A 22,640-nucleotide genomic window follows, 5' to 3' on the forward strand; every position below is an offset into this window, starting at 1 on the left:
ACAAGGGAGGTCCCAGGACTGAGCCTTGTGGGATGCCACTTGTAGCTGGTTTGGGGTCTGACATGGCTCCAGCATTTCTGACCATGTGGCTTCTGTCCTTGAGCCAGTTTGCAACCCATCTAGTGACATAGGGGTTTATATTGAAGCTGGTGAGCTTATCTATAATGACCAAGTGGTGTATTGTATGGAAGGCTTTTGCGAGGTCCAGGTAGGCTGTGTGGACCACCTTCCCCTTGTCAATGGCCTTGGTGACTGTTTCAAATGACTCAACCAGGTTTAAGAGGCAGGATCTGCCCTTAACAAAGCCAAACTGGGTAGGATCCAGTGTCTGTAGGTCCCCAATATCTTTATTTCTGAGGTCCATGATGATCCTTTCCATAGCTTTGCAGACCAAGCCAGTCAGGCTTCTGGGGTGATAGTTTGCAGTATCCATTAAGGCACCACCTTTGTGGAGAGGGACCACTGTTGCTGTACACTGCTCTTTGGGTACATATCCTGTGGTAAGGCTGAGACTGAACAGTGGTTTTATGTTTGTGTTCAATTCTTCTTGGGGTTCATGTTGGACACAGCCCAGGACACCATCTGGTCCCATTGATGCTGTGTGTTTTGCTTTGGAGAGGCTGGCTGTTACCTGAGTATCTGAGATGTCAGGGGGCCAGCACTCTGCTGGGATAGATATTTGCCCTTTTGGTGGGGAGGGGGAGAAGTTTGCACTGAACCTGTCAGCTCGGATGTTGGCAATGTCTGTGGGTTTGGTGTATTGTTTGTCATTTTGGACTAATTCTGAGCATATCTGGGAATTCCCACCCAGGTTCCTACCATAACTAAAGAAAGCCTTGTGATTATCCTTAGTGTCCTGTACAATTTTTATCTCAAAGATGGCCTTAGACGATTTTATGTGTGGCCGTAGTTTTTTAATAATACTGATCAGAGATGCCTTCCCTTTTTGGGATTTTGCTCTATCATATAGTAGCTTCCTCCTTGTATTGTATGGTTTGTTTATGGCTGGGGTTCACCAGACAGGATGCCTGCCTTTGGAGGATTGGGTCTTGGTTTTATTTGGGATTGCATGATCCATGCATTCCTGAAGGTGTTCATAGAATGCGTTTATAAAGTGTTCTGAGGTCTGGGCAATATTTTCCACAGGCACAGGGGCTGTGAAGGATTCCACCCCAGTTTGGAGGAGTGTGACATTTGCTTTAGTGAAAATTTTTCACTGTGGTTTTCTGACCATGGGCTGGGGTTGGGATGTGAATATCCAGTGAGATTACTCTATGGTCTGATCTTACCAGTGAGGGATACACTTCTGGACTTGGGCATAGAGTTCCCATGTTGGTGATGATCAGGTCCAGTATGTTTTCCCCTCTTGTGAGAGTGGTAGCAAGTTGTTCCATAGCATTTGAGTTTATAAATTCTAGGAACCTTTGGGCTAGGGTGTTGGAGCTAGGGTAATGCTCCCAGTCTATGTTTGGGTAGTTGAAGTCACCCAATATAATGGTGTTTGGGGAGATCTTCATATTTTCATGTGTTCTCCAGTCGGCCAAGTGTGGTTCCTGGGTTTAGGAGGGTGGTCTATAGCAGGCTATGAACTGGAAGGTGGTTTTATCCACTGTTAGTTGCACATGGATAGTCTCTGATGCTTCATACTGTGCCACCAACCTGGGGGTGTGGGTATCTTTGACAAATATTGATACTCAACCTCCTTTTGTAGTTTGTTCCATGTTTTGTGGCTGTAAAGCATGGTATGAGGTGTAACCTGTTAGTGCTGGGGTGCTCTTGGGAGCCTTGAACCAGGTTTCTGTTACTGCACAGATATCAACATTCTCCATGCTGAGGAGAGTTTGGAGTGCGTGCATCTTGCGGTTTAGACTTCTGGCATTGAATAGCATTACTTCTAGTTTCTTATCCCTTGAGATACCTATGGAGGTGGGTTTGTCTTTTGAGCCTTACCTAAAAAAGGCACTATGGGGGTGACAAGAGCCTTTGGCAATATCCAAAAGGCCACAGGTGACAGGTCAAAGCCATCCCTAGTGAAGCATCATGTCTTGTCGAGCATGTCATCCCAGGCTGACAGGCATTGGATCCCCTTTCACTGACACCAATACTTAAGCCAATTGTTGTAATTGATCATCTTGTCTTCATATTGTGGCATCATGCTTGGTGAGGGTAGGATGATACTCAAGTTCATCAAGTTTGCATATACTACATGGTGGTAAATGCTGTTTAGCACTACCTTACATTGCTTAACACATGGCAATCATGCCTCAGGTGGTGCTGCAGGGCTGCCTATGTTGGATGCACATACTACACTCCCTGCACATGTTTGAAAGCAGGTTGTGTCAACTTAGGCATCCCTTTCACTATATGTGGGAGTCAGAGAGAGGTATCATTTCCAGGGTTCCTACTGAGCCAGTGTATGTGCTATGCGTTGCCTCTTTGCCAAGGTCAAGGCATACTGGGCACACCTCCTTCTGCCTACTGGGGCAGGCTCAGGTTGTTCCTCCTCTGAGTCATGCTCTGCCTGTGATGGCCTTGGCAATGGTGGGGGCCTGTTTGGCCCAGGCCTATGCTAGTCCTGCTGCAGCTGTTTTCGCAGAATCATATTATGTAGCGTAGCACATACCATGACAATTTGGGTACATGTAGTTGGTGAGTATTGCAAGGCTCCATCAGATGTGTCCAGGCACTGGAACCATGACTTGAGCAACCCAAACACACGCTCAATTACATTTCTTGTTTGTGCGTGCGCCTCATTATAGCATTCCTGTTCAGGTGTGTGTGCGTTTCTGATGGGTGTCATCAGCCACGGCTCCAGTGCATAGCCAGCATCCCCCACTAGGTGACCATGTGGGATGTCCCCATTGGCAAATGTCTGGTACAGCTGCATCAGATGCCAGATATGGGAATCATGGCAGCTCCAGGGCAGCCAGCACACACATTCATTATTATGCCCTGGGCATCACACACGACCTGGCAGTTGATGGAGGGGAAGCCCTTGCGGTTAATGTAGGCCCTAACCCGCTCACCGGCTGGTGCTTTGATGTGTATATGCGTGCAGTCTATTGCACCCACTACCTCAGGGTATTCTACTATTTGCTGAAAGAGAAGCATATTGCTGGCCAATACCTCACGGGAATTGGGGAAATATACATGATCACTGACATGTGCTGACATGGCATCCAGGAACTGGTGCAGTACCCTGGATGCTGATGCCTGGGATATCCCCATCATATCACCAGTTGGTCTCTGGAAGGTACCTGTTGCTAGTATTCTTAGGCCAACACATACCTTGGTTTCCACTGGGATGGATTCCCCTCTGTTGGTTCTGTGTGTGAGGTGTGGCCTGCACAGCTCAACAATTTGCTGCAGGAGGTCTCTGTCCACTCTATAATGCTCCACTATCTCCAGCTCATGCAACCCCTGGTAAGTGACCCTGGGCCTGTACACTCTTCTCTGTCTCCTCACTGTGGGTTGTCCGGCAGCATTTGCATTGTCACCACCCTCAGCATGTTGCATATGTCACCTTATAACAGCAATGGCAGCCCCTAGCATTTTTTGTCTGAGTGAAGCTTTTTCAGTTTTCACTTCTAGTAGCTTACTCCAGTGTTGCAGTGTCTCTTGAGGGAAACAAACTGCACTGTTGTTTGTAGAGTTTTAAGTAATGGGCTAGGCTAGTGTTCTGCCTGTGTAATTGCCTGATTCCGATTGTTTGCACCTGGTAGCTCTACAAGCATTCCCTGGTAGCTTCCTACTATTTATTGTGCTTCCTTTTTCCTTTCTGTTTCCTCAGGGGGGAGCGATGCACATACAAGCGCAAACACGCTCACAGCAGCTCACATGCATGCACACATGCTTAGATGGACTAATACTTGCTTATTCGGGTTAAAACGCACACACACCAGCGCAAACGTGCTTACAGGTCTTCAAACAGCCTTATACATGCTTACTCCGGCTTAAACGCGTGCACTCACGCTTCCACACACGCACTCTGTCTTACTCGAGTTTACAGGCACGCACACGCATGCATACCCGCTCAGCAAGAAACTTTGGTGTTATCCACAGTATACACCTTCCATTTCTTGGCTTTCCCTGGCCAATCTGTTGACACACCTCTTTCCAGCTAACACATGCCACTCTGCTCCAATGAGCTTCACTACTTTCATACATACCCCCCTTGTGATGTCACCTATCTCCTACTCTGTTACTCCCCATATCCTACTCTTACACTCCACTGACTGTGCTCATTTGCTATGTAAAAGTGCGATTCACTATCCTAACACTAATTTACATAGGATTACCTACTAATGCTTTGTTACATGTCTCAGACTGGGCTTCTCCCCTTAGCAAACCCTACTCGGTGGCCATGTTGTCTTCAGCCTGCTATTCCCTTACATTGTAATTTAACAATTTTCATAAGTTCCACATTTGTGGCTTTTATTTTCTTATTTTATGGTTTTTATAGCGCACCCCATTTGCGCGGCGCTGCGCTACGCTTAAACATCGGAAATCGACGAAAAAAAAAAGTATTTTTATTTTAATTTTGCATCTGGGAACATTTCCAATGGCTGTATATTTGGCCATTGGCATGCTTCCTCAACCATATGTAACCTTTATTTGGAGCTGACCAGGCTCCATTGTGCTATTTGCAGAACGGTACTCAGTTGTCAACTGAGTACATTTCTGCAACTAACACGGCTCTTACTCGGATAGGTTTGTACTTCCTGGATCGCAAATTTACCTGATTTGCATGCCTTTCGGCTGCAAGTGAGGTAATTTGCATATCCCAGCCCTGTCTGTGTAGGAGACGTTTTAGGAGCTCTCTTACCCGCCCCTACAGGCTGTTCCTGGATCACTCGTCGGACATGATGGCTACATGGAGTCTTCCTCTACTCGTACACTCCGTGCAAGCCATCGTGAATCCAGCCCAATGTCAGCAATAATACCTGGTTACTTGAAAATAGACTACTACAAGCCAAAAGGAAGAAACTCAAAAGTGACTTCCTGGATTTCCAAAGAGGGAACGTCTTTGCTTGGCCATGGGAGCAAAGGAGAATGAATGACTCAATTACCAGCAATCAGCAGCGAACAAAAAGGGAGACGAGCCAATAAGACGACAAGAGAGGAATGTACCAGTGCAGAGTGATGTATCAGGAGGAACGCAGGCTTCAAAAGCTACGTTGAGCAATATACAAGTAGAAGAACCATTACAAACGACCAGCCAAGCCTGTATGATGAGAAATGGAGAGGGATGTAGGCAGCAAATACATGCATCACCAACGAACATGTCACCAGTTACTGAAATACCGAGCACACACAGAGGAGATATGCGAGATGTTCGTAGAAAAGCATTCAATGGAACCAATGAAAGGGCAACACAGAACTTGAATGGTGGTTTCTGCCCTTTTCCTTTGCTGATAAGGATACAACAGAAAAATCCTTGGTCTCCACTGAACGGGCCCAGGAAACGCAAATCACCAGAAGAACAACTAGAGTTTCAGAAGAATATACTGAGATCCATAAGTCAGACCTAGTTATGAACATTTCAAGTCATACATTAACTGAACATGAAAGGAGCCTCTTGAATAAAGAGCTCTCTTTCTTTCCAGCTAAAGACGTTGATAGCACTGATTATATTATTGATTTAAAAATGTTTACAAAGAGTTTGAATCTTAGTATGATGTTCAACAATAATGTGAATAATGACACAGTGAATATATTTAGGAAACTGTTCGCATTTGTTCCACAAGTGCATCCATTAGTGGAAGCATTTGAGAGAGCAATGGAAAGAGATTTAAACAAGTTATATAATAGTAAAAAAGATATGAAATATGACTTTTATAATCTGAGCAAGGAAGAACAAAAAGCACTTAAAGAACTACAATTAAATAAAGACATAGTCATAAGAGGAGCTGACAAAGGGGGAGCAGTAGTCATCCTTGACACATATGTATAAAAACAAGATGCTGAGCTTATTAGAGGATAGAGAGACATATCTTAATATAGATTTGATAAAATTGAATATAATTATTAATAACGTACAAGATGAATTATATGATTTATTCCTATGCAATGTAATTGATTTTGACCTATACAAATATTTTACAATAGAAAAATCTGTTATAACCACTTTTAGAGGCCTCCCTAAGGTCCATAAAGATACTAAAGATCCACCAATGAGACCAATAGTGTCAAGTAAGGGATGGCTTACAGAGACGGTCTCTATATATTTGGAAAAACAGTTGAGGAAAGTAGTATAACAAACAGAGACAGTAGTCAGAGACACACAAGAGTTTATAGAGAGCATCTCTGAATATACCCTACCAGATAAAAACAGGGAGAGTAGATATATGGTAACATTAGATGTAACTTCACTTTTTACCTCAATTCCAAATAACACAGGTGTCGAGTATATGAGGTTGTTCTTAACAGAAAAGAATATGAAAAGAGATTTAATAATAAAATGTGCAGTGTTAATGGACATTGTTTTGAAGAATAATGTGTTTGTCTATGGGAAACAATATTTTCTACAACAAAAAGGGGTTGCCATAGGTACCCCATGTTCAAACTCATACCCTAACGTCATAATGGCTTATTGGGAATATACATGTATAATGAGGAGTATATATAAAGAGAATATTTTTTCTATACAAAGATTTTGTAGATTTTTTTTTCTGTTATGGAAAGGAGATGAATGTAAATTACGAGAGTTTATTGACTACATAAATGGAACTACAGACTTTTTAAACTTGACAGGAAAATGGTCACAGAGAAAATAGAGTTCTTGGATGTACTTCTTACTAAAGAAGGGAACAATATACGTACACAGCTTTATAGGAAAGAATGTAGGAAAAACTCAATATTACATCATACCAGCATGTACCCCTCCCACATATATAGTAATATAGTAAAAGGACAGGCAATAAGAGCATCTAGATTTACGAGTCAAGACTCCAGGTTTCAAGAAACAGTTGAGATGTTACATAGAGAGTTTAAAGAAAGAGGATATAAAAGAAATGAAATGAATTGTTTATTTAAAGACAACATAGTTAGGAGGACTACAACAGGGAAACCCTATATATATAGTAGTAACCACGATTCAGACACACATGAATAAGTAAGAGGTAAAACAGATCTTAATAAGCCTGTGATATCTTTTACAAACAACAATAAAAAAGTTAAAGTGATTTTTATGAGGAATTGGAATATTTTAACAGTGGATGACAGATTACATGGACTAGTTGGGAATGTCCCTAGCTTTACCTACAAGAATACAAAATCTTTGAAACGTATGCTGTACTATGAAAGTAGCGAGAAGAAACAAATAGAGTCAGTTAGAAAAGGGACATATGCATGCAGGGGATGTAATCAATGCCCATACATGCTGAATAATAACAGGTTTAGTCACCCAGATACTGGGAGAGATTATGAGTTTAGTTTGTATGCAGATTGCAAGACACGAGATTTCATCTATTTAGCCACGTGTATAAAATGTGCTTCCTTTTATATAGGTATGACCAATAGAACCTTAAGGGAATGCGTAAAAGAACATATATACGCCATAAATAAGGAAGATGAAAATAATGCTTTAGCGAAACATATCATTGACAAAGTGACCACACATAGTTTTAAGTTTATAGTGATAGAACTGATATATAGGAATGTCAGGCTAGGCAATCAAAAGAATTATACTGAACAAAGGGAAATTAGATGGATCCTGAGGTAACAAGCAGACAAAGGCTCAGGACTTAGTGATAGGGTCTCCCAGAAACCATTTTTGGTAGCCAGAAATTTTAAGCATTGAGCATCTCCCTTTTAAGCATCAGCTTTTAGTAAATAGACTTGTTTGTGACATATATAGTCCACAAAATATATTGTTCTTTAGACCATTTAGACTTATTTATTAAAAATGTCTTTGTAAGATTTTCTAGTTATGTAGGTCTATTTAGTTTTTGCATAGGTATAGGTCACCATGATGTAATGATGTTTAGCTTTATGAACCACACCATAGATTTCGTACTGTGTTATTAAACACATTTTTTAATATGTTTTTAACAAAATTAATCGTACATCATGATATGATAGCTTATGGTATTATTATTATACCTGTTTAATTTTATAGGCAGATATATGGTTTAACTAGAAACCCATAGTAACCTCAAAGCACTATGCACTTTATTATAGTAATTTTATTATAGTTGTTTTACGATCTTAGAAATGTATAGCTCAAGATGTGTCATTAGATTTTGTATATTGATTTTCATACAAAATGTTTTTATATGTTGTTTTTATTTATATTTATATTATGTTTTTAGTGTAGAGGTGTTATATTATACATAATGCAGTTTTCTAGATATACATAGATGCATTTTACATCTTCATATGAGATGTATACTAGATAAGCATATGTTTTAGTAACTTAGAAATGTTTTTAGATAATAGTCACATGAATCAAGACTGAATTTAAGGAATAGTACCATCACATGACTATATGATGTCATTTGGATACATTATTCATGAGAACAACGCATGATTGGTTGTATAATGATAGAGACAATATATTTAAAGGGTGGTTAATTCAGTGTTCATTTAACAGTCTGATGAAGCATTCATGTGGAATGTGAAAGCGCTTACTGGGAACGCGTTGTTTTTGTTTTGTTATATTTCACTTCAATAAATGGTCAGCTTCTTATAGTCGTGGTGTGTCCTATAGCCTAGGTTTACTGATGTTTGTGCAGACAGACATATCTATGCAACAGTTCATAATCAGCACACCTAGTAGTTCAACACTGGTACTGCATCGGCCTATGACACCTTGTTTTTTTTTTTTTGTTAAAACACAGTTAGGTTTACTGATGCTTGTGCAAATATACATTTCTTTGCAGCTGCTCATAATCAACATGTATCATCAGGATGTTTGCATTTTGCAAGCTGCTAATTGATACTAATTTTAGGTAGATAATGCATACAGTTGTACACATTCAATATTCTTAGTACAATATATATTATAATCTTGTATGTCACAAGCTGTGGTGATTAAACATATAACAAATTTGTTACTGTTGTATTCATTCATTTCATGTGTGTTCAGCCAATTATCATAATGCCTGGCTCAGATGTTTGTCATATGGCTTGACTATTGTCCACAGTATTGTCATATCACTTTCTCCTCATTTCAACTATGACACATTTTGGCTGTTCTTATAAATCATTACATGCAGACAGAGTACAATCTCTATATTTGTACATTTGTGCATTTTTACAACATTAATGACCTAGGTGGGTGTTTCTATGCCTATACAAGTTTTCACAAAAGAATACTGACATCTTGTTTACCAATAGAACATTATGGGCCAGGCATTTAAAGATACCTCTGTCCATAATAGATGTGTCAGTCCCTGTGTAAATGTTCATTATATATATATATATATATATATATATATATATATATATATATATATATAAATCATTTTATATCAAGTTCTGCTATATTCTTCATGGGAATGTTCTGTGTGATAACAATTTGCTTTTCTTTTCTTTTTTCTTGCATTTTGCAATTAATCCTGACAGAGAATGGGACCCATGGACATTCTCCTATCAGACAAAGATGATGAGTGCATGCCAGGCCACTGCTAGAGTCTTTCAATGATGACAGTGATAATGCTGATGATGAGGAAGCTGGACCTGCCGCTGCCCAAGTCATCATGCCTGCAGCCTGGAGGAGACAATGCCAGAACCAGAATCAAGATGATTATCTCCTGTCATGTGCCATAAGTTGGCAATACTGATACCATGTGTGATCATATGCAAGAATATCATGTCTATGTACAGTCCTTTTCTGACTGCATAAAACAATGTAGCATTAATCTATACTCAGTGTTAGATAATTTATTCTTTAACAGTACATTACACAGTGTTTGCTGTATTTTAAATTTCCACATCCATTACTTATTCACATAATTTCACACATTCCACAAATAGTTGTACATACTAATGTATTGTGCATATGTGTGTACATAGTTGGATCCATGCTGACACACAACTGTGAATTTGACATGTGAGTATTCACTTACTTACCACTGATGTGCTGTAATGATGTTCACAGAAGTCACCTTTGTTCAGTAATGAGCAGGGTGGGTGACTACACCTGTGTTTGTTTAGTCGACATTTGCATGACAGTATGTATATATATATGTGCTTGAAATTCTTAGCTTGCTTAACTATGTATGCTGATGTTACATGGTTGCACATTACTGTGCATGTGTGTTTTATGCAGGTCCAGTTATGTGGACATTAGCAATCATTCTGCCAATGTACAGCACCCTGTTTGGTGTACACATGCATTTGCATTGTGTCAATGTACCTTATCCTACTTTCCCTGATGTGGGCCCTGGTTGTCACCTCCCTTTCACCAAAGTATTTCTCTGTTATATTTTGCAGATGTTTGCCTTTGTTGCAATTCTTGACCATTGCCATGTATTAGTTTTGACACTGTGAAAATTTACCAACTCTATGGTCATTTTACAATACAGGGTATCTGCACACAAATTGCTGGCTGCTCTTTGCAATATGTCTTTATTCTTATAACTTTTGTGTTAACCAGTGTACTTTGTTGGCATCCATGTGCACAACCTTATATATTTATAAAGCTGTTGTGTTATATTTTTGTAAATATTCTTACATGTCATTGGTGTATGCATGTTTATTGACCTTGACTTCATTTACATTCCATTTAGATCTCTGACAACACTTAACTGTCACACATCACATCTGCACTTTGACATGGCATATGTGTGTAACATGTATGCATTGCATTACACATTTGTTTATGTTAAGTACACCCACTTTTTCCTGTAGCAGTCATTTTGTTGCCTTCAGCAGTACTTCTGTTTAGCACTGTGCTTGATTGTTTGCCTTTCACATGCATGATTGTAGGTTTGGGTCTGTCCTCTGCTGGAATTATTTAAATTGTTAGACACTTTTTGATGTTGCTTCACTTACACCTGCACAACTGACAAACTACTTGGATATGCATTTATTTATCCAGTTTGTACTGTGATCATAATTATTGCCATCCAACACACATCTACCATTGGTCATACACATCCAGTTATGATTTGCAACATGTCATACCATGATGGGCATAGGTAGATATGTTTTTCTGTATTTCACCATAGATGGTATGTAAACCCACCCTGTTTGACAACTTTTCATTGCCTGTGTTGTGCAGTGTGCCCTCTGTGTAACTTACCTGTCCTTATTGTTTTTTCCAACCTTTGTTTGTCTTGTGTTCTGATATTTGTTCTATGGGTATACTTGCTGTGATGGCCTTCTCCTCCTCTTTCCTTGTGTTTACTTCTCCTTCTGTTTTTTTTTAAGTAGTCTATTCCCAGCAAAAAAACAAAAGATCCCAGAACCCTCTGACTTACCCTCAGATTTTCCTATTCCAGCATTCCTTTATGTGTCCCTCTTCTTCACCCATAATCCACATCTTCTTTTCTATCTCCTACTTTTCCTTAGGTTCCCCAAACAAGTCCCAAACACATTGTTAAACATTAGCTATGGTGATATGGCTGTGAAATCCCTTCACCTGTATTCATTTTTTATTAGAAATTTTACAGATTCCATCAGAATCCGTATGTTAAAGCAGGCATATTTTATAAGTACATGTCTTACAGAAATGTCCACAGTTGTCTCTAAGCTTACTGCTAAGATTGCTGATTGTATATATTACAAATAGCATTGGAGCTTTGAAGCAAGTATTTTTGTTAGTGAATAAATTATGGAAATTATCCATGGTTGTCTGTAGTGTTTCTGGGTAAATTTCTGAAAATATGTATTAAAAGTGCCATGCAGCTTACATTGGGATAGGTGGCATTTTTTTTCTTATTTTTGGTATCATGACAGAGTCAGTTGTATTCTGTAGTTGTATTTAACCTTACTGGACAGATTCTGTGTCACACTTATATATAAATAGGTAGATAGAAAGATAGATAGATAGATAGATAGATAGATAGATAGATAGATAGATAGATAGATAGATAGATAGATAGATGTCTATATAACTATCAGGATGCTTGAATTGTGATAAACTTACCATAACTTTCCAAAATACAAACAGGGAACCAATGCTCAGAGCGTGGAAGTGCCAACTTAAAAAAAGTCCATTAATGGTCTTTCTATTAATTTTTCTTATTAAGATAATTTAGGTTATAAAAAAACAGTATGTTTGTGTATATGGTTAATTGAATTATTGAATAATTTTTACTGGATGTGTTTAAAAAGAAGGGAAGTATGAGATTTTTTTATTGGATCTGTAGAAGTCCCAGTTGTTTAGGGACAAAAATCGAGGCGACAAAGTTAAGCATTTTCTGGTTGTTCTTGTTTTTATTTTTGTACAATTATTAAAATTTTGGATGTTTTATGGTAAGCTTACTGTACCGGTGGTTTTCCTGCATCTTTACAGTGCTTCAAAACTGTTTTTTTAACTTACCATAACTTTGCTAATATACAGTGTGCTTTGACACCATTTATCATTACTTATGGATTACTTGCAGATTTGTTTAGTACACGTTGCTACTGTGATACTTCATTGTGTGCTGAGCTATTCTATGTTTATTGTGGTACATTTACATATGATGTTATCTGCAGGGTTAGTACTGATATTTGTGTAATGTGCCAAAATCCATGAACTCTGCAGAATCCTGCCCAGTGTGTTTTAAGGAAGGTGGTGTGCAGCACTGCTGCTAAGTTCATCACTTTCTGCAGTTGCATGCTTTGTATTAGCATCATTATGGTAATTAGTGTGGGTTTACTTTTGGAAGTCAGCCACATTGACTTTTCTAGTGCATTTGAAGCCAAGAATATTAGAATAATTCTCAAACTGCAAAATTTGTTTTGTCATTTACATTAATGGTTGTGCTGCTGGCTGAGTAAGTGACTACTACAGTCAGAGAAGGGAAAGGTATTCTCTTTCTTATGTGCACTAAAATTGTTGTTTCTTGGCCTTTATCTGTTTAAATGTCATATCATTGTTATATAAGATGTCATGTTTTTGCAGTGTACTTTGATGATGAAGAAGTGATAAAATCCATGACCTGCCATAGTGACAGTGAATCATTGTCCTAAAATATATGATTACTAAGTGACTGCAGACATGAAAATAATCTGTTTATCAATGGTGACAAAACTAAAACTATGGCATATAACATGTTAAATATAACTACATGCACAATATCAATAATATAACTGTGAAGATTCTCCAATTTAAATATTTGGACAAAGCTGAGGTTTCAACATTTTTTGTTTCATCACATTTCATAAGGCATGTGAGGGAAGCCTTAAAATAATCTGGCTTTATGTTACATTTTAAATACTCAAAAGTGTTATTTTTTTCCTGCTTGTTAATCTTTACACTGAAATACTGATTAGTTATTTAATTCTCTTATAAAAACAATAAAATCACACACAATAAAATGCTACAGAAGCTAATAACCACATAAAAATAAATAAACATAAATAATATGAATGTGCATTATTTTGCATGATTTAGTCATAGCTCTCAAACTTTAAGCATTAGAAATCATAGCTTCAGCTTTTAAAAATCATAGCAGAGGGTCAGAAAGAGAATTACATTCTTATTTTTTATTGTGGAAGATCTTTAAATACTATATAGTTAATGATAGGGAATCTTTGTATAGGCGTCATTTATTTATTTATTTTATAAAGTGTTTATTCATAAACAGGTCTGAAGTTATAAGGAACAGGGGAAAATCCAGAAGGAACAAGGATAAATCTGACAGTCAAAATCATTACATTATGCCTAAATCATAGAAATTGAGAGGAATGGATTCAATCGACTGGGTTTAGTTTTTCTGTGAGATTGCAAATGTGTAAAACATATAACAAGCCTAGGGTTTTGTTCCACTGACTGGGACTTAATAGAATGGACATATATGAATCCAGCAAGGTAAGGAAAATTTAAGTAAGTAGTCCACAAACTGCACTTAGTATTTTCAGAAAGAGTGACAGGAAGATTGAATGCTCATCTGTTCTCAGTCAGGGACAGTGGTAATACTGATTTGTTTAAAAAACTTACAAGTATTGTTGCAAGAAATTCTATAAAGTTTAGAAGGCATTCTGCTGGGCAAAAGTCCTGAGCATGACTCAAGATTTGATTGTATGTTATTTGATATCTGATAAAGGATTTGATACAGTGGCATACAAATTTGATGTACAGCTGTCTTCAGGCAGGTTATCTTTGTCATGTATGTAGCAAAAAAAAAATAGCAAAGGACAGCAAGCAACCAATGGTCAGTTTATAACAAAAAAGATGCACCAAATTAAAAATAGCCGGACAACCACAACTAAAAGCATAAAACTTTAGTGTCAGTGGATATTAAAGTTTTATGCTTTTAGTTGTGGTTGTTGGACTATTTTTAATTTGGTGCATGTAGCAAAAAGCCTGGGAGGCTGAAAAAGAATTCTGAAAACAGAATTAGGGTTCTAAACCCTAGCACTTCTTTTCCTTTAATTTCATTATAAAACACAAATTGCATTATATTTCTATGTAAAATACAACAATATATATATATATATATATATATATATATATATATATGTTTTATTTGTGGGACAGATATGCATAAATCTTGGCGCTCATAGCAAGTTTAGTTACTTATAATTAATGTGTTTCAAACTCATGCCAATCTGTATGATACAGAATAGCATTAAATACTCATCTAAATGACTTACTAACCACTGCAAGAAAGGCACAGGCATGCTATCCCAACCCCGGATACACACAGATGGATATACAGACAAACCTATTTGCTCATGCAGTGACAGACAGACACAAATAGAAACTGCACATATGCAAATATTCACACTCTGCACATATTATGTACTCAAATGGCTATGTGAAAGGGAAAGCTATGTGAAGCAGAAATGCTATAGTCAGTGGTTCTAATCTACTTATCCTGTCCTGTCAAAGAACCTAGATGAATAGCTGTACCTAAATATGCACAAACACACACGCACACCCCCACACACACTGACACACACACACACACACACACACACACACACACACACACACACACACACACACACATACACACACACATACACACACACACACACTCACACACACACTGTATCATAATAATCTCTCAAGCTTAACAAGCCCACTAAACACTCATCTGACAGACGATAATCATGAATAGTTGTACATATGTAAAGACAGACAAACATTCATGCATACATACTGTTAAAGCAAGTACTTAGGCACAAACAATACCACAATCATTGCCATGTCAGATATTATACATAATTACAATGGTATAAAAAAATCCAAACCAAAAATAAATTAGTGAATTAAAAGGATTAGGCCATTTTAATATACGCTTTTAGCACTTATGCTTATAAAGACTTCATAAGAACAAAAAGCCAATACTGCTTCATTTCCTTTTATATAAGATTATCATTACAAATGACCAAAGTCACATGACAGCCAACTAAATATGAAAACATGTAAACTATACAATATGTACACGATCATAAAAAACAAAGCATATTTCATAAAAACTGCTAAGTAAAAATTAATATGAAAACTGACAAAAAACATATTGAACAGCATATGTATAGTACATCTCTAAATATGTATTTGAATTTATTTAATATCTTCAGTGATTGAGCTTCTACGACACATATCAGAGCTCAATAACACCTGCCATTATAACTCCTTTCTGTTTCATTTATTGTCTAAATGTCCACCCCTAACATTTAACTGGACATGGTTTATTCCCAAAAATAAAAATAAAATAAAATATATAATATTGTTGGTCACCACTAAAAAAGAAGAACAGTAGTTATTTTTCTGGATAAGTTTCAAGCTGTCTAATTCTGGCACACCATTAACCCATTTTACAATTGCAGTAAAAAACCTTCAGTGTGTGCATCTTCTGGTAGACTAGCAGGTCTGCCTCATTTGTCATCTATAATATGTGTTGAGAGATCATTTTTGTCATGTTCAAAGATATGTTTAGAAAATGTTCTGATTGTTTTCCCAATATAGAAACTGTTGCAAGTTGAGCATATTATAATGTAAACTATACCAATGGAATCACATGCATAGTGTTCCAACATGAGTCCTGTTTACAGCCATCAGATCAAAACAAGTTCCTTCACAGACAAATCCACATAGTTTACAATTTCCACATTTATGAGTATGTTTAACAAATATTAATCACATCAGAATTGGATGCAAATTAAAACATGTCTTTAATGTTGTGACTTTTTAAAAAAAACATCTAGGGGCAGTGCCAACAACCATGTATAGCTCCTCAATGCCCTTGATAATTTTCCAATTATTGTACAAACCTTTTTTTAATACTTGCACTGCCTACTTTCATACTAACAAAAAAATGAGCAAGCAAAATTATCAAATGGTGTGACAGCCTTACTGACTAGTTTACCTTTAACCAAAGTTGGAACGTAATCATCCTCAACCTTCGAAGCTATACTGTCAACCAGGGCAATGGCAAACTGTCTGTCAATCAACTTACATTTCTATTGATCACATCCTGTAACAAACTTATTGTCATCAGTGGTCAGTCTAGACAATCTAATGACCTGTCCCTTCACAGCATTGCTCTTCATTTTAAAAAGATGGCCACTGACATAATGGATACATTTGCTGACAAATGTGTGTTTTTATATACAAAAGAATGAAAAACCTTAATGCTTAAATGCATTTTCAATCACGTCCAGTTAATTAATAATGTGATCCTTACTACTGATCATGAATTCAAAAAAATCAGTAGTAGAGTTGAAAAACAAAATAAATCCAACAAAATCATCATCTCTTTCCCCAGTGAAAGTTAAAATAATCCATGTAACACTTATAAAAGATTTATTGTCATTGAATAAATCTAATTTACATAAACTCTACTTCCACAGATTGCATATGCACATAGAAATAAAAGCCCCACCCATTGAACAGGGAAGCATCAACAGAAAATGTTTCCCCTCTATAAACTGTCACGTTGTCTGTAATGCCCAAGGCATCATCTTCAATCTCTGTGCAGGTAACCCCAGCAGTTTTCATGACTCACACATATGGCACACTTGTGAGCTGTACACTAGGTTTTGTATGGGCAGCATTCCTCAAGGGCATATTGTGAGGGATGCATGTTATGTACTGAGGCCCTGGCACATGACATCCATGAGAAATCCACACAACCCCTCTGAACAAGAATACAATGAGGCCCACAATCAAACTAGAAAAATCTTAGAATGTGTGTTTGGTTTGCTTAAATCAAGATTTTGGTGTCTACCACACCAGGACGTACACTGCAGCAGGACCCAGGCACATGTGCTGAAATACTTACAGTCTGTGCCATGTTGCACAATATAATTCTCAGGAAACAGCTTCAACAAAGATAGCAAGTGGCAGGACCACAGTTTCAAGGGCCACAGGCAGGGTTAGAAGCAGCAGCAGCAACAGGTACAAATGAGGAGTCTGAGGGAGAACCACCAGCTGCAGATGGTGTAGGCAGACAGAGGCATGCACAATATGCTCTGCATCTGGATAACAGGCAAAGGATAGCACACACAATCAATACCCAAGTCAAATTCTAAGATACTATGCAAAATGCACATAGGAAAACAGATGCCTGTAAGACACTACAACTTTACTTTACCATGTAATGATTGTATTCTGATAGCATCAGACAGGGACAATCCTCAAGGACACAAATGTTACCTCTAGTAAAGACAAGGTAAGTGTGGAACCTATAAAGAAAAAAAAAGTTATATAACTGATTACTCTCATAAGAAAAAAATGTATATCCTCTATAACATGTTAGAAACAGGTATGTGTTAGAAGCAACCGTTTCCATCATGCATTTCAAATGACTATTGTTCATAAAACATGGAACAGGTCAATTATACCCTCATTAGCATGAATGTACCAAGATACAAGACTGAAGCATCTAATGCTTCCAATGCTGTAATGACAATACTAACTAAAATATGATGTGGTAAAACAATATATCTGTAAGCCATTCACAGATGAGTAGGAACAAGAAATCAACAAGTTTAACTCTGCAATACATATTGATAAACCCAATCTTCTGAATAAGCAAGCATTAGCTATCCACTTTATGCATCAGACTTGTATGCACCCCTGAGTCACAAAGACATGTGCAGAGGGCTGGGCACAGACATCATCATTTGCGTGTGGTGTGGCAGAGGAAGAGTAAGGCTGACACAAAAAAAAGTGACTGTGTGGAAGTTAGAAACACATGTATCTCTCAGAATAATCAGTGTTCAGAACCAATAACAACAGATGTATATCACTCAACAATACTGTCCAGATAATTTGCATGTGTATAAAGTGGTATAGGCAAGGTAATTAATTTTTTCTATGTGTGTGTGTGTCTGCAAGAAACACAATCAAGCACTGTGCTACCATTACCCCATGGCATATTGGACAGGTGTGAGCTATGCATGGCAGACTACTCAGTTCAGTACTGTCACCCTTGATGACATATGCCACCTCAGCCTTGAGATGCACAGGTAATTTCATTGCCCTGACTAGAAGTTGGGATGGTACCTGAAACTAACCAATGTCTGTTGATGATCTGTCATCTAGGACTATGTCCAAAACCACGACCCAGTGGCTTACCACATCTGGGTGTGGTCACTGCAGTCACTGATGGAGCAGTGGATGTAGGGTCACTGTGGCAGCGGGCTCTTGCATGGCCGCATCTGCTAACACCAGAAGATGGAGAAGCTCTTGGGACATGTGGATGCACATTCTCCCCCACAGACATTCCATCACAGAAAAGAAACTCCTCAATCCAGTGTATCATTCTTCCTATCTAAAGAGTTGTTGACATGGTTCAAGGAGTCATTCATGACACAATGAATGACGTTCTGTAGTAGCACTATTTCATCCGAGGCCCTAGTGGAATATGTCTGTGCCTCCCATAAGGCCCAACACATACATCTGGTGGCACCTAATGACATACTTGATTCAGGAGGAGAGTGGGCAGCAGGTCTCCTCCGAGTACCCCTACTAACCCTCCAGTGTGGCACCACACCCTCACAATGGCTACTGGGAGAGGCAACCACCTCTTCAACCAGAGTAAACACACTAGCCTGCTCAACTCTGTCACCGTCAACCTGTCCTATATTAGAGGTCTCTGTGTCCTGTATATGCATAGCCATACTGACAGTGTCCACAACAGTGCAGGGGATGTGGGATTCACATCCTCAGTGTCACACTGGCCATTTGCACCCTTACACTGTGCCTGCTCATCACCATCATCATCATCATCATCATCATCATCATCATCATCAGAGGCTACTGATACTCCAACATCAGGTGGTAAGTGTTCCACAGAGCCACTTTCAAGATCATCTATGATAACAAGGAATAAACACAGCAAACAGAAAAATGGAGAATAAAATTGGTCACATATTTTCCTTATAATAAAGGTGTGTTAAACATAAAAGATGCTAACGCTACAAAAACTTTACTGTCATATACACTTGAATCTACCTTATATACAGTATAAAAAATAAACAAATATGAGCTTACCATATGCAGCTAGGCTGCTAGCCTGCAACTCATTAGTGCTTGTATGACAGGAATGGAATGGAGAGAAGCTTGCTATATATCACAGTGCAAGTGAAACAAGAAGAAAAGAACAGCCCCCTTTGCAAGTGCAGATAAAAAGGAAGTGATAAAAAAGGTTAATGAACAGGTGCTTGTACCTCTCCCCACACCAAAAGCAAACTCCACTCTTTCTGTATAAGTGTAGTCTTGATTCACACAGTTATTGCTGTGTGGGTCACTCTCTCTTTCTCTCTACATATAGCTTCATAGGTAGGTACTAGTCTATCGGCCCGAGGGCCTACATAAGCCTAGCCAACAAGGTTCCCTGGCTTACATTACCCAAGAAAGTTATTTTCCTGTGCCACTGTCGAGCAGAGACACAGAAGTGATTCCCGGGATGTATTTCCTATTTCCCATCCACTCATCAAGATTTTTCTTGATGCGTGCTAATGAAAAACTTTGCTTGACATAGATGGGTAGCCTGTTCCAGAGTATGGGAAGTCTCTGGGATAGGAATCTATCCCTCCATCATGTCCTGCTTATTGTGGTGACAAGGATTAGGTCCCTAGAACATGTAGCTCGGAGGGAGTGGGATTTCTTTAGATGTTGCATGTCCAACAGCTCTGGGTTTGACACAGCTTTATATGTTAGGCAGAGATCACCTCTGAGTAGGCGATATGCTACTGATTAAAGCTGGAGTTTTTTGAGATGATCAGTGTAGGGCATCTGTTTGAGGCCAGTAATGCTCTTTGTGAGGTATTTCTGTGGCCTTTCCAGCTGCTGCAGATGTCTTGTGAGGTACATTCCAAAAGGGGCATTGTACTCTATAATGGGTCTAATGAGTGTCGAGTAGAGGGGAACAATTACCTCTTTTTTTCTGGATGAGAACACTTTTATGATGAGGTGTGCCACTTAGAAGGACTTCCAGACTACTGTGCCGATGTGACTATCAAAGGACAGACTACTGTACACCTGGGTCCCAAGGTCTCTTATCACACATTCGGTGTTAAGTAGACTGCTGTCTATGTAGTAGTTCATGGGCACAGAGTTTTTACCAAAGGGGATGACACCAGGCATCTGTCTCAGCGAGGCCCTTCTGTAGGATTTCCACATCATTTGGGGACACAACTACGGTTCCTAGTTGGCAGTCATCTGTGAACTTCGTTAGCCAGAGGCCTTCTGTGTTAGCCTGTACTTCAGAGAAGTAGATACCAAACAGGAGAGGTCCCAGGACTGAACCCTGTGGTACACCACTTGTCACTGGTCTGAGGTCAGATTTGGAGTGTACAAATTTTACAGTGTGGGTTCTGTCAGTGAGCCAGTTGGCAACCCATTTTGTGATGTAGGGATTTAGACCTAGTTTAGTGAGTTTAGCTATAATTCCAGAATGGAGGATGGTGTCGAAAGCCTTGGCGATGTCAAGATAGGCTGTGTGAATCACCTTACCCTCATCTTTGGTGACTGCCTCAAAGAAGGTGATCAGGCTCAGGAGGCATGATCTGCCTTTCACAAATCCGAACTGGTTGGGATCCAGAGTTTGGATGGTACCAATGTCTTTGTTTATGAGTTTCATGATGATACGTTCCATGGCCTTGCAGACCAGGCTCATCAGGCTAATAGGGCGATAGCTCATGGGATCAGTGGTGGCTCCCCCTTTATGGAGTGGGATAACTGTTGCTGTACGCCATTCGGTGAGCACAAAGCCTGATGTTTAGCTATGATTGAATATGGTTCTTAGGTGGGGAGTCAGTTCGTTCTGAAGTTCGTGTAAAATGCAGCCTGGGATGTTGTCCGGGCCCATGGATGCTGTGTTGTTGGCTTTAGAGAGTGCAGCTTTTACCTGCGTAGTTGTGATTACAGGGACTCTGCATTCTTCCTGTATAGATATGGGCCCTTTAGGGGGTGGGGGGTAAAGTTAGCACTGAACCTATCTGCCAGGATGATGGCAATATCAGTTGGTTCTCTAATTTTTTTGCTGTTGTGCTGTAACTCAGAGCAGATCTGGGTGTTGCCATTGAGATTCTTGACATAGTTATAGAATGCTTTGTGGTTGTCCTTAGAATCAGTGGTGATTTTGTTTTTGTAGCTTGCTTTGGAGGATCTTATAAGGGATCTTAGCTTCTTACTGAGGCTGACCAGGGAGCTCCTCCACTCATGGGATTTTACTCTCTTTTGCAACAATTTCTTCCTTCCATTGTACAGCTTGTTTATGGCAGGGGACCACCAGATCGGTATCCTTATTTTTGGAGGATAGTGTCTTGGTTCTGTTTGGGATAGCATGACCCATGCACTTGTGTAAGTGCTTATAGAGTGCATTTGTGTAGGATTCAGCAGTCGTAACTGTATTGTCCATCTGCATGGGTGTCATGAAGTTTGCCACTTCTGTCTTAAGAAGCATGAAGTTGGCTTTGGAGAAATTTTTTAGCATGGTTTCCTTGATGGAGTGTGGGGGCAGGATGTGGATATCAAGGGTGATTAGCTTATGGTCGGATCGGACCAACGAGGAGTTGACTTCAGGTGTGGAACACCGGTCACTCATGTTGGTAATGTCTAGGTCTAGGATATTGTTGGCCCTGGTGGGGGTGTGGATAAGTTGATCCAGGGCATTGGAGTTTATGAATTCCAGAAAGCATTGTGTGAAGGAGTTGGTACACAAGTAGTTTTCCCAGTTAATGGTGGGTTGTTGAAATCGCCCATTATTAGGGAGTTTGGTTGAACCCTAATATTTTCCAGTACATCAAGAAAAGAGAAGTGGGAATATTGGGGCATGGTGGGGGATCTGTAACAAGCTACAATTTGGATTGCAGTTTTAACCAGAGTTAGTTGCACTTGGATAACCTCGGATGCATTATGCTGAGCAACTAGCCTGGATGTGTGGATATCCTTAATGAATATGGACACACCTCTGCCTTTGATGTTCCAGTCCAGGTTATATGGCCGAAAAGTGTGGTATGAGTTATAGCCTGGTAGTGTGGGGGTACTCTCTGGAGCCTTAAACCAGGTCTCAGTCACTGCACAG

This window comes from Protopterus annectens, chromosome 4.part1 (assembly GCF_019279795.1).
Source record: "Protopterus annectens isolate FY-2018-M chromosome 4.part1, PAN1.0, whole genome shotgun sequence".
NCBI lineage: Eukaryota > Metazoa > Chordata > Ceratodontiformes > Protopteridae > Protopterus > Protopterus annectens.